Source organism: Ambystoma mexicanum, chromosome 8 (assembly GCF_040938575.1).
Source record: "Ambystoma mexicanum isolate Mex_15411 chromosome 8, UKY_AmexF1_1, whole genome shotgun sequence".
In the NCBI taxonomy this organism is placed as follows: Eukaryota; Metazoa; Chordata; class Amphibia; order Caudata; family Ambystomatidae; genus Ambystoma; species Ambystoma mexicanum.
This window is the reverse complement of record NC_090929.1, coordinates 199,454,477-199,467,010: the sequence shown is the minus strand read 5'-3', so window position 1 is coordinate 199,467,010 and position 12,534 is coordinate 199,454,477.

Genomic DNA, 12,534 nt, shown 5'->3' with positions numbered 1-12,534 from the left:
AAAACAGGGAACCCCATGCATTTCCAAGAAGATGACACCCGTGGGAATCCACAGAGGACTGACTTGAGCAAATCAGCCCAGAATGTATTACCCAGAAAGCCCGGCAAAGTCCGAAATGTGGCAAAAAAACCCAATTTCCGCACATTTCACTCGGCTCACGCACCAAAACACACTGCCAACAACACATGGCCTCCCTTCGCGCAGTCCAACATGTCTCCCTACAAAAGCGGTACCTCACATGTGTGGGTGCACCTACCCGGACGCCAAGGGGAAAATCTAAAACACGGCCACCAAGGAAAACAGGGAACCCCATGCATTTCTGAAATGAGGACACCTGTGTAAATCCGCAGAGTTCTGACTTGCGCAAATCGGCCCAGAATGTATTACCCAGAAACTCCTGGCAAAGTCCGAAACGTGGCTAAAAATCCCCAATTTCTGCATATTTTACTCGGCGCACCCACCGAAACACGCTGCCAACAACACATGGCCTACCTTTCCGCATTCCCACACGTGTTCTGACGAAAACAGTACCTCACATGTGTGGGTGCACCTACCTGGGCGCCAAGGGGAAAGGATAAAAAACGGCTAACCCCAAGTCTTTTCCGACAGCTGAATTTCACGATTTCTTCAGAAGGGCATACCATACAGATATGGGCCTAGGGTGTCCAAGACACCAAGGAAAACAGGTAACCGCATGCATTTTCGAAAAGAGGACACCCGTGGGAATCCGCAATGGTCTAACTTGTACAAATCGGACCAGAATGTATTACCCAGAAAGCCCGGCAAAGTCTGAAATGTGGCAAAAAAACCCCAATTTCCACACATTTCACTCGGCTCGCCCATCGAAACACGCCGCCACCAACACATGGCCTACCATCCAGCATTCCCCCACGTGTCCGGACAAAAACAGTACTTCACATGTGTGGGTGAACCTACCTGAGCGCCAAGGGGAAAGGCTCAAACACGGCTAACCACAAGTCTTTTCCCACAGCTGAATTTCACAATTTCTTCAGAAGGGCACACCATACAGATATGGGGCTACGGTGCCCAAGCCACCAAGGAAAACAGGGAACCCCATGCTTTCCCGAAAGGTGACACCCATGGGAATCTGCAGCGGTCTGACTTGCACAAATCGGCCAAGAATGTATTACCCAGGAAGCCTGGCAAAGTCCGAAATGTGGCAAAAAAAAAAACAATTTCCGTACATTTCACTTAGCTCACCCACTGAAACACGCCACCAATAACACATGGCCTTCCTTCTTGCATTCCTAGATGTGTCCCGACGAAAACAGTACCCCCCATGTGTGGGTGCACCTACCTGGGCGCCAAGGGGAAAGCCTAAAACACAGCTAACCCCAAGTCTTTTCCGACAGCTGAATTTCACGATTATTTCAGAAGGGCATACCATACAGATATTGCCCAAGAGTGTCCAGGCCACCAAGGAAAACAGGGAACCTCATGCATTTCTGAAAAGAGGACACCCGTGTAAATCCACAGAGGTCTGACTTGCGCAAATCGGCCCAGAATGTATTACCCAGAAAGCCTGGCAAAGTCCGAAATGTGGCAAAAAACCCCAATTTCCGCACATTTGACTTAGCTCACCCACCGAAACCCGCCACCAACAACACATGGCCTTCCTTCCTGCATTCCCAGACGTGTCCTTATGAAAACGGTACCTCACATGTGTGGGTGCACCTACCTGGGCGCCAAGGGGAAAGCTTAAAACACACCTAAACCCAAGTTCTTTCCTACAGCTGAATTTCACGATTTTTTCAGAAGGGCACACCATACCGATATTGGCCAAGGGTGTCCAAGCCACTAAGGAAAACAGGGAACCCCATGCATTTCCGAAAAGAGGACACCCGTGTAAATCCACAGAGGTCTGACTTGCTCAAATTGGCCAAGAATGTATTACTTAGAAAGCCTGGCAAAGTCCGAAATGTGGCTAAAAAACCCCAATTTCCGCACATTTCACTCAGCTCACCCACCAAAACACACTGCCAACAACACATGGCCTACCTTCCCGCGTTCCCACACGTGTCGTGTCAAAAACAGTACCTCACATGTGTGGGTGCACCTACCTGGGCACCAAGGGGTAAGGCTAAAACACGTCTAACCCCAAGTCTTTTCCGACAGCTGAATTTCACAATTTCTTCAGAAGGGCATCCTGTACAGATATGGGCCAAGGGTGTCCAAGCCACCAAGGAAAACAGGGAACCCCATGCATTTCCAAAAACAGGACACCCATGGGAATCCGCAGAGGTCTGATTTACGCAAATCGGCCCAGAATGTATTACCCAGAAAGCCTGGCAAAGTCTGAAATATGGCCAAAAAAAAACAATTTCTGCACATTTCACTCGGCTCACCCACCGAAACACGCCGCCAACAACACATGGCCTACCTTCCCGCATTCCCATATGTGTCCCAATGAAAACAGTACCCCACATGTGTGGGTGCACCTACCTGGGCACCAAGGGGAAAGGCTAAAACACGGCTAACCACAAGTCTTTTCCGACAGCTGAATTTCACGATTATTTCAGAAGGGCATACCATACAGATATTGGCCAAGAGTGTCCAGGCTACCAAGGAAAACAGGGAACCTCATGCATTTCCAAAAAGAAGACACCCGTGTAAATCCACAGAGGTCTGACTTGCGCAAATCGGCCCAGAATGTATTACCCAGAAAGCCTGGCAAAGTCCGAAATGTGGCAAAAAAACCCAATTTCCGCACATTTGACTTAGCTCACCCACCGAAACACGCCACCAACAACACATGGCCTTCCTTCCTGCATTCCCAGACATGTCCTTTTGAAAACGGTATCTCACATGTGTGGGTGCACCTACCTGGGCGCCAAGGGGAAAGCTTAAAACACACCTAAACCCAAGTTCTTTCCTACAGCTGAATTTCACGATTTTTTCAGAAGGGCACACCATACAGATATTGGCCAAGGGTGTCCAAGCCACTAAGGAAAACAGGGAACCCCATGCATTTCCGAAAAGAGGACACCCGTGTAAATCCACAGAGGTCTGACTTGCACAAATTGGCCAAGAATGTATTACTTAGAAAGCCTGGCAAAGTCCGAAATGTGGCTAAAAAACCCCAATTTCCGCACATTTCACTCAGCTCACCCACAAAAACACACTGCCAACAACACATGGCCTACCTTTCCGCGTTCCCTCACGTGTCGTGTCGAAAACAGTACCTCACATGTGTGGGTGCACCTACCTGGGCGCCAAGGGGTAAGGCTAAAACACGTCTAACCCCAAGTCTTTTCCGACAGCTGAATTTCACGATTTCTTCAGAAGGGCATCCTGTACAGATATGGGCCTAGGGTGTCCAAGCCACCAAGGAAAACAGGGAACCCCATGCATTTCCGAAAACAGGACACCCGTGGGAATCCGCAGTGGTCTGATTTACGCAAATCGGCCCAGAATGTATTACCCAGAAAGCCTGGCAAAGTATGAAATGTGGCAAAAAAAAAACAATTTCTGCACATTTCACTCGGCTCACCGACCGAAACACGCCGCCAACAACACATGGCCTATCTTGCTGCATTCCCACATGTGTCCCAACGAAAACAGTACCCCACATGTGTGGGTGCACCTACCTGGGCACCAAGGGGAAAGGCTAAAACACGGCTAACCACAAGTCTTTTCCGACAGCTGAATTTCACAATTTCTTCCGAAGGGTACATCATAGAGATATGGGGATAGGGTGTCCAAGCCACCAAGGAAAACATGGAACCGCATGCATTTAGAAAAGAGCTGTTGCGCACGACGAAGATGGCGGCCTGAATCCTAAGCTCCTGCTCCAGTGCAAGATCCGTCAAGAAAACATCCGTTTTGGAGCCGCCTAAGCACCCCCAAATGGCTGTGTAGACGAGCCGAGGTCTGGTCCCCAACGTCTCCAAATCCTGGTGGAAATCGGTCTCTGGCGCCGAAGTTACGCGGCTCTGAATTTTGCTCGACTGGTGTTGGGAGTGCGATCCGGCTTTGAGTTCCAGGCAGAGGCAACGCGGAGCCGTGGACTCTGGTGAGGAGGAGGCCGTGTGGGGGCGGGGCCATTGTCAACGGCCCGCGCCTGACTCGCGCCCGCGTTGGACGGCTGCGGACTGAGAGCTGTTCGGCCGTGAAGACGAGGAGACGCTGAACCCCCCTCAGGTACGACACCTGCTACCCTTCTGTGGCCCCCACACCCTGGAATTTGCAGCGGAGATGCCACTAGACACGGCGGTGACATCCTGCTATGCGGCTGCCCGTTGCAGCCGGAGACACTCTCCGTGCTGCGCTTGGCAGGGAGCTGGCACGCGGGACGTGGAGGAACTGGCCCCAAGTGATCCGACACTCCCGGTGGACGGGAAGCCGGTCTCTGTGTTACGCGCTGGCCCGTGCCCGCTAAGACATTACATAAATTTACGGAGGCAAATGCCCATGGCTTCATGAGGCAGCGGGAAGTACCAGTGAGGGGGGAACAACGGAAACACCCTACTAGCGGGCATCATTGCTCCTGATATTACATTGCTTGTCCTACATCTGTGAAGTCTGCTGCGGAGGCCTTACCTCCCGGTTCCCATCCAGAACTATTTGTTTGTCGTGGGCGCACATACGCAGGAGATTGCACTACCTTTCACTGCTCCAGGCACGGTCGCCCTGGTGCATGAATCCCTGTGTTGGTGGCCTGGCCGACCCCACGCACTGGTGGACACCCAGACACCTATATAAGCCCTCATTGGCGTAAACTGTGGCGCACCCTGAGATTTGACACCTAACTACGTGGGAGAAAATATCCACCGCTGGTGCCTAACATTGGACTTTAGTACCCTAGTACTGGGTGCTCTGCCGGAAATCTACAGGCATCCTGGGAGCAGGGGGGGTGAGGCGGAGGACCCCTGGTGCCCTAGCGGCAAACTCTGTCGTCCTGATCCAGGTGGATTCACCGAATATCCACAAACAACGGGCGGGGGCTCGGGCACCCAGCAGTAAGGGTAACTGAACCAGGTTCTGTGGGACGGCACCATGGGCGAGCCACACAAGGCTGGGAAGGGAGGCAAAACACCCAGTAACAAGAGGAAGGGTCCTATGGATGCATTTACCGGCAGCCCGGCGCCGAACGCCATAACTGAAGTGCACGCTGTCGCTAATGAAACCCCACCTGCAGACATTGAAGGACGGGAGGACAATCTGGCCATGCTTGTGGAAAATGGATTCCGAGCAGTGAACATGAAACTGGACGACATAGTGTCTACCATTGGCTCCCTCAAGGCTAGAGTTGAAAAAGAGAGCATAAGTGTCACTGATGCAGAAAATAGAATTAGCAGTAACAAAGACGCTATCTCACATCATGGTCGTGACATCGCTCAGTTTAAGGAAGCCATGTCTAAAATGCAACATAAATGCGAGGATCTTGAATCTAGATCGAGACGCAATAACATCCGTGTGGTCGGCGTGGCAGAGTCATTTGGGAAAGGCCAAATGGAAAAACAACTTGAACAACTGCTTAAAACACTATTTGGTCCTTGAGTCATTGCCCGAACATTTCTTGGTGGAGAGAGCTCACCGTACTCTTGCCCCGGCCCCCAAACCAGGTGCTCCCCCTCGCACAATGATTGCACGGCTGCTTAACTATAGAGACAGGGACACAATCCTGCGGCTGGCCGTGGAGGCTGGAATGCTTCAAACGAGGAGTGCTGAATACATATATACACAGACTTTTTCTGCCGGGGTCCAGGTGAGCAGGCGATCATATGAACCAGTCAAGAGACTCCTTAGAGACCGCCAGATTCCATATGCTCTGATGTTCCCGGCAAAGATGAGGATCCAACATGCGGGTAGGGCGCATTTTTTCGAATCCCCGACTGAGGCCACACAGTACATAGAGACTTCCATACCTCTCCCCCCGATGGGGGGGCAGGCCGGCACAGAACAATAGACCAAGAACCGAGAACTAGGGAGCTCCGGCGGCAGGATTGGTTCGCATCCTTATGTAGTATCCACTGCAGCCCTATTGATACTACAAGCAGGGCGACTCCATTCCATGTGACTATTGGAGATCGGAGCTTATCAGGCGGCCATGTGAGGCAACATGGCTACCCTGGGAATGTTCCACAAATTTTTCTGGGTACATCGTCAAGTTGGGGGTCAAGTTGGGGGTGATGATGAGGGTGGGGGGAGGTAAGAGGGGTTGGAAATGGGTGTTCTTGGTGTGGAAATTGGGACCACCTGAAGGAGTTTCATTTGAATACAAGGTTGGCTTCGGCCGAAAGTTTGGTCAATGCCAAAACAAGCTCGACCACGGTTATTGAGTGGGTCAATATTCCGCAGATGATGTGGGCGGTGGGTGGGACATAGTTTGGGCAGATGTTATGGGTTCCTGGTGTCAGATCGGGATGGTTCGGGGAGTTTCTGTTTAAAGGAGTTCGATTGTTAAAATCAGAGAGCGGTTACATGGCAGAATGGCCGTATCACTTGCGACAGGGGTGAGGCTACAGACAGACGATCTTTACAATATGCGGGTATGGCACAGGCTGATAGGGGCTTAAAAGTCAAGCTACTCTCTTGGAATATTTGCGGGCTTAACAACCCGGTGAAGGCGAGGAAGGTGGCAGCATATGTTACACGTCATGATCCTCATATTCTTTTCATTCAAGAGACACACGCACTGGGAAATGTCAATTCTGCATTCCTGCCACGATGGGGCCCCCAGAGATACTACACGGAATACTCAACACAGGCCCTCATTACGACCCAGGCGGTAAGTAATCGAAATTACCGCCATGGCGTAATGAGCGTTAACGCCATGGTCCGATGGCGATAAGAGCGCCATATTACGACCCATCGCGCACGAGCATTACGCCATGGCGGTAACGTAAACTACGCCATGCCGTAAATAGCCCTTACCGGCCTCGTTAACAGCGCAGGGTGACCTACCGCCACCCATCATTGCGCCGACCGTAATTAGTGGTGACCGCAATTAGGCGGAACCGGAAATAGCGTAATCGCGGCGGAACGGGAAACAGCACAGCGACCATCTTAAAAAACACAATCCATTGCCATCCTACCCAACCACACCACAACCAACCCTCAAACCCTGTCATTCCCATAACCCACCCATTTCCACACCCAACCATGCCGAAAGTTGTGAAGAAGGCATGTGACAGGCAGCGGCAGGAGCGCTACAGTCGTGAGGAACTGCAAATGCTTGCAGACACACTCCAGGAGAAGGCCGATGTTGTCTTCTCCACTGAGATGTGGGAACTTGTGGCACAACGTGTCAGTGCTGTTGGAACCACCCCACGCACCTCCAAACAGTGCCGCAAGAGGTGGGACGACCTGCGGATCAGGGTCCGGGGCATTATGTCTGCCAACCGTAACCTGGCCCTGGGAACTGGCGGGGGAGCACACTCCCCACTGAAGATGCAGCCATGGGAGGAGACATGTGCCTCTCTGATTGGCATTAAGTGCATCGAAGGTGTCGGCGAGATGGAGAGAGGGGCCCCGACATCTGGAGACACAGGTAGGTGCCTCATATCCAGCCTTGCAAGACACCCTGATGCACTTGCACGTGACAATCACAATGTGGCAGACGCAACACATCAGCAGATGAGCCACACCCTGCGCACATGCAGCATGTACACTGTACAGTAGGCAGACACACACCTGCATGCAAAACCGAACCTAAAGGGAGGCAACCTGTATGTCACGGGCTACTAACTCCACCATCTATCCATTACACTCTTCACAATGCCTGCTCAATGTCCGCTGAACCATCAATAACAGTCACCCTCCTCTGCTCCACCACAGGCTCGCAATCGGACACTGGCAGGGACGACAGCACCAGCACCCCAGCCAAGAAGGCCAGGAAAGTGGGAGAAGGGAACCATGCATCCACCTATGCTGGACCCAGGCCGAAACCACGCCAGGCTGAAGAGGCCAGGGCAGCAAAGTCCCCAGAGGAAGGGGTCGTGACAGCGCCTGCAGCCCAACAACACCCACTGTTGCCCACTGAGGGCAATGTGTCAGCAGGTAGCAGTACTGTTGGGGAGACTGCAGCCATCGCTGCCTGCTCCGATAGTGATGTGGAGGATGACACTGGACTTGACCACAACACGCAACTTCACTCCCCAATCAGCCATCATGGAGATGACACCCAGGGCCAATCGCCTGCTAATTCATGGCCAGCAACTCCAAGCCCAGTGGGAGTTGGAGAAGATGGGAGTAGTCCCATTGGTCCCCCATTGCCACCCTCCATTGGGCCAGATTTCCAGCTGTCGCTGGAGCAGATTGCCAACAGGCAGGAAGTACTGGGCACACTCCTCACGCAGCATGTTGCAGAATGTGGAAGTGCCAGTGCAGCCATGGAGAGGAGTGCTGATGGCATCAGGTCTGCATCCAAACTGCCAGCAGGGACATATGCACCGAACTTGCTGCAGTGCGACAGATGATGAGCCAGCTCATCCAGACAATTGTGGACACATGCCGTACTGAGCAGCCCGGTACATCCTCAGCTGCAAGTTCAGCACAAGCCTCTCCCGTCCGCAGGTCATCCAGGACCCTGAGGAGCACAGGCAGGGGGGCCACAGGTTCCAGGAGAGGGGGCAGTCAATAGTGTGCAAAACTATACACACTTCACCACGGGCACTGTCACATGTTTGCAGGGTGTTCAGGGGGGAGGGGGAGGGGGGAATTGGGTGTGTTGGAGTGTTCAGGGGGGAGGGGGAGGGGGGAATTGGGTGTGTTGGAGTGTTCAGGGGGGAGGGGGAGGGGGGAATTGGGTGTGTTGGAGTGTTCAGGGGGAGGGGTTCTGTTATACCTATTCAGAAGAACAATACACTTTTTCATTTCTCACAAACGAAATGTGTGGACATTGCTCATTGCGTATGTGTGCTTTATTGTTTTACAGTCCACAGTGTTGACATACCAGACACACACAGTGCCCCAAGTGACATCCATATGTTACACACACGCTGTGTGTGCTAGAAGTATCGGTCAATGACATTCTGACGCATTATATGCCCCTCCTGTGCATCGCTGCCTCCCTGAGGTGCTGCCCCATCCCCATCATCATCATCCCCATCATCAGGTGGTTGTGGTTCTGCGTCAGGGGGCAGAGGCACGTTTCGTCTGATGCACATATTGTGTAGCATGACACATGCCATGACGATCTTTGTAACCTTCTCATGGCGGTACAGGAGTGCCCCGCCAGACCTGCTGAGGCAGCGGAAACGTGCCTTCAATAGGCCAAAAGCCTGTTCTATCACCACACGGGTACGTGCATGGGCACGGTTGTAGTCCTCCTCATGCTGGTTCGATGGGTTCCGCACTGGTGTGAGGAGCCACCTCTTCAGGGGATAGCCCGCATCACCTGTAAAATGTGAGAAAAGAATGTGTCAGGAACGAGATTGATTTGTGAACATGACGCACAACCATGCCTTGATTCCGACTGTTACTGTGCACCAATTAGAGTTGTGCTAATGGATTTACACTGTGCAACCAGTATGTGTTCATGGCTCTCATGTACTGTTTTGCATGCAAAAACACAATGCAGGATGGACGATTGCCTTGTGAATGGCCATCCACGGTGTCTGTTCAGGCCGTCATTCATGTGACCTTGCACGTGTCCTGTGAGCTTGAAGCTCACATGATAGCAACATTGATGTCTGGCTCATTATGACCCCAGTGAGCATTACTGGTGTCAATGGGGACAGTTTGTGGGTCTTGTAGTGGTGCATTGATTTTCCTGTCTGTCATGTGCCTCCTTTGTGCGCAGTTGTGGGGGACAGGCCTTTCAGTAGTTGGTGCATGGTGACGTGCATGTTGGTGGTTTCCTTTAGGGTCAATGCGGTCACAATTTGCACAATGCACTTGCAGATGGTTGTGTCGTTTTTGGGATACACTTTCATTCACATGTTGGGATGATTAGGTCAGGCATAATGTGTACACTACTCTGTTGACGTCACTGCTGCCACAGGGAATGATCTGGCTACTGCTAGTTGCACCCATGTGACGTATGCATCACCCCCCTGTATCTGCCAGATGAAATATGCATTGGTACGTCATTCAACACCCACTTTGCATTTCCATGCTCATGACATTAGACTCACCGAGTAGGTAGGATCTTAGGCCTGCATGTCGCTCCATGTAGCGTGGTATTGTGGAGTTCCAAAGGACCATTGAATCATGGGTTGATCCGGGGTATCTGGCAGAACAATGTGTGATGATCCTGTTGGAGTCACAGACCATTTGCACGTTGATTGAGTGGAAATGTTTACGGTTGTGGTACGGTACCTCCATGGCATGTGGGACCACCAATTCAACATGGGTGCAGTCAATGGCACCAATGCAACCAGGTATGCCGGCCAGTGCATGGAAACCCACTTTGGTTTTGGCAATCTCCTGGGCAGACCGTGGTAATGAGATGTGGTCATCTGTGTGCTTGAGGAGGGCATCGAGCACTTGAATCAGTGTACGCGAGAATAATGGTTGTGATATGCCATGCAAGTGCCCCACTGTGTGATGGTAGGTGCCTGTGGCCAGGAAGTGGAGCACGGACACTACCTTCAGTAGGGGGGGTGGCAGTGGGTGTTTCAATCATGCTGACGATGTCGTTGTGTATCATGTCCACAATGGTGGTGATGGTGTCCCGGTCCAGTCGGTACAGGGTGTGGATCTGCTCAGCGGTGAGGTTGAATGGGCTGGCTCTGATGCGTGGGATTGGGGGCTTCCTGCGTGGTGGCACCTCCTGCGTCTCCTCTGTGCAGCCTGTTGTTGTTGTTGTTGTTGTTGTTGTTGTTGTTGTTGTAGTTACTGTTGTAGCACTCGCATTGCTATCAGGTCCTCCAGCCCCAACATTGCTAGTCCTATTGGTATCATTGTGGAGTGAGACTGGGTGTGGGAAGGGGTGGGGTGTGCTCTTTTTGTACTTCCTGAGTCTGTATTGCCTTCACCTGTGCTGTTTCTGTGCACCTGTGGCAGCTGCATTCACTTTACATGGCCCTTTACGGTTGGTTCGCGATGGCGTAATTAGCACCATGGCGGTAAGGTACTTAACGGGCTGGGTGATGGCATTAGGGGCATGTCCGCTTGGGTCGGCATTCGCGTACCTTTCCGCCATGGCGCTAAGTACGGTGTGGATGTTCGCGTGCGCGCGCCCTTGGCGCAGTCAGCGGCAGCGTTAGCTACGATGCCGCTAATGACATCGTAGTTTACGGTCACGGGTCGTAATCGGCCCTAGCGGAAGACGATCGTTTTTCGCTTTGTGCCAGGGTCGTAATGAGGGCCACAGTCTAGGGGAATGTCAACCCTCATACACCCCAAGCTGTGTTTAAATACCACTCCAGTAAAATAGATCCGCATGGCAGATATACACTAGTCTGGGGGGAGTTGGCGGGATACCAAATAATACTTGTTAATACATATGGGCCAAATGTGGATGATCCACAGTTCTATTGTACGATACTTGATATGCTGACTAAGTTAGGGGAGGCACTGATAATTTGGGGCTGCAATCTCAATACTATTTTGGACCAGTCCCTTGATCGGTCCTCTACTTCCCCCAGGGCCCCCTCCAGAGCCGCATTGGTTGTGCAGCAGTTGATGGAACAGATGGATATGGTAGACGCTTGGCGCACACTGCACCCTACTGAGAGGAAATTCACCTTTTACTCTTCTGTCCATGATTCCCATTCACGTATCGATTACTGGTTCATTAGCTCACCCCTTGCCGGCATGGTCGCCAGTTGTGAAATACACCCCCGCACCCTCTCTGACCACTCACCAGTAACACTTGGCATTCAGCTGGGTGATGCCCCTCCTCCAGTTAGAAGGTGGAGAATGCCCCCCGCCATACTTAGGGACACTAATATTTGCAAAGCCCTCCAAACTGAGATCACGGAATTTATTGAAATAAATGAGGGATCGGTGACCACTTATGCTACCCTCTGGGAGGCATTCAAGGTCTGGATCCGGGGTACTATCCTGGGCAAGTCCACGGGTATGCTTAAAGCTGTAAACCGGGAGCTGGGCATAGTCGAAACTAAAATAGGCCTGTTACAAACTGAATATGGAGCCACACAGGACAAGGCAACGTCATCGCAAATGCATGTCGCGTTGAAGGAATTCAACGAGTTAGCCAGCAGGGAAGTCTTATACATGGCTGCGCCTGCCAAGGCCCGTAGATATGGGGAGAGTAATGAGGCCGGGAAATTCTTAGCTACCATGCTTAAAACAGATAGACATCGGAGTCCAATCCCTAGTATTCTGACACCCACTGGGACTTTGGTTAATAAGGAGCAAGGCATTAATTCCACCTTCGCTGAGTTTTATTCCTCCCTTTACTCCAATCATGACATCAAAAGTAAAGAAGACACGTTCCGGTATTTGGATAGCCTAGACCTCCCACTGAGACCCGTAACATATTGGATCAGCCCATCACTATTGAAGAAATTGTAGAGGCCATTAAATCTCTGTCAGGGAGCGCTCGGATGGACTTAGCGTGCAACTATATAAAGAATTTAGGACTGAACTAGCCCCACTACT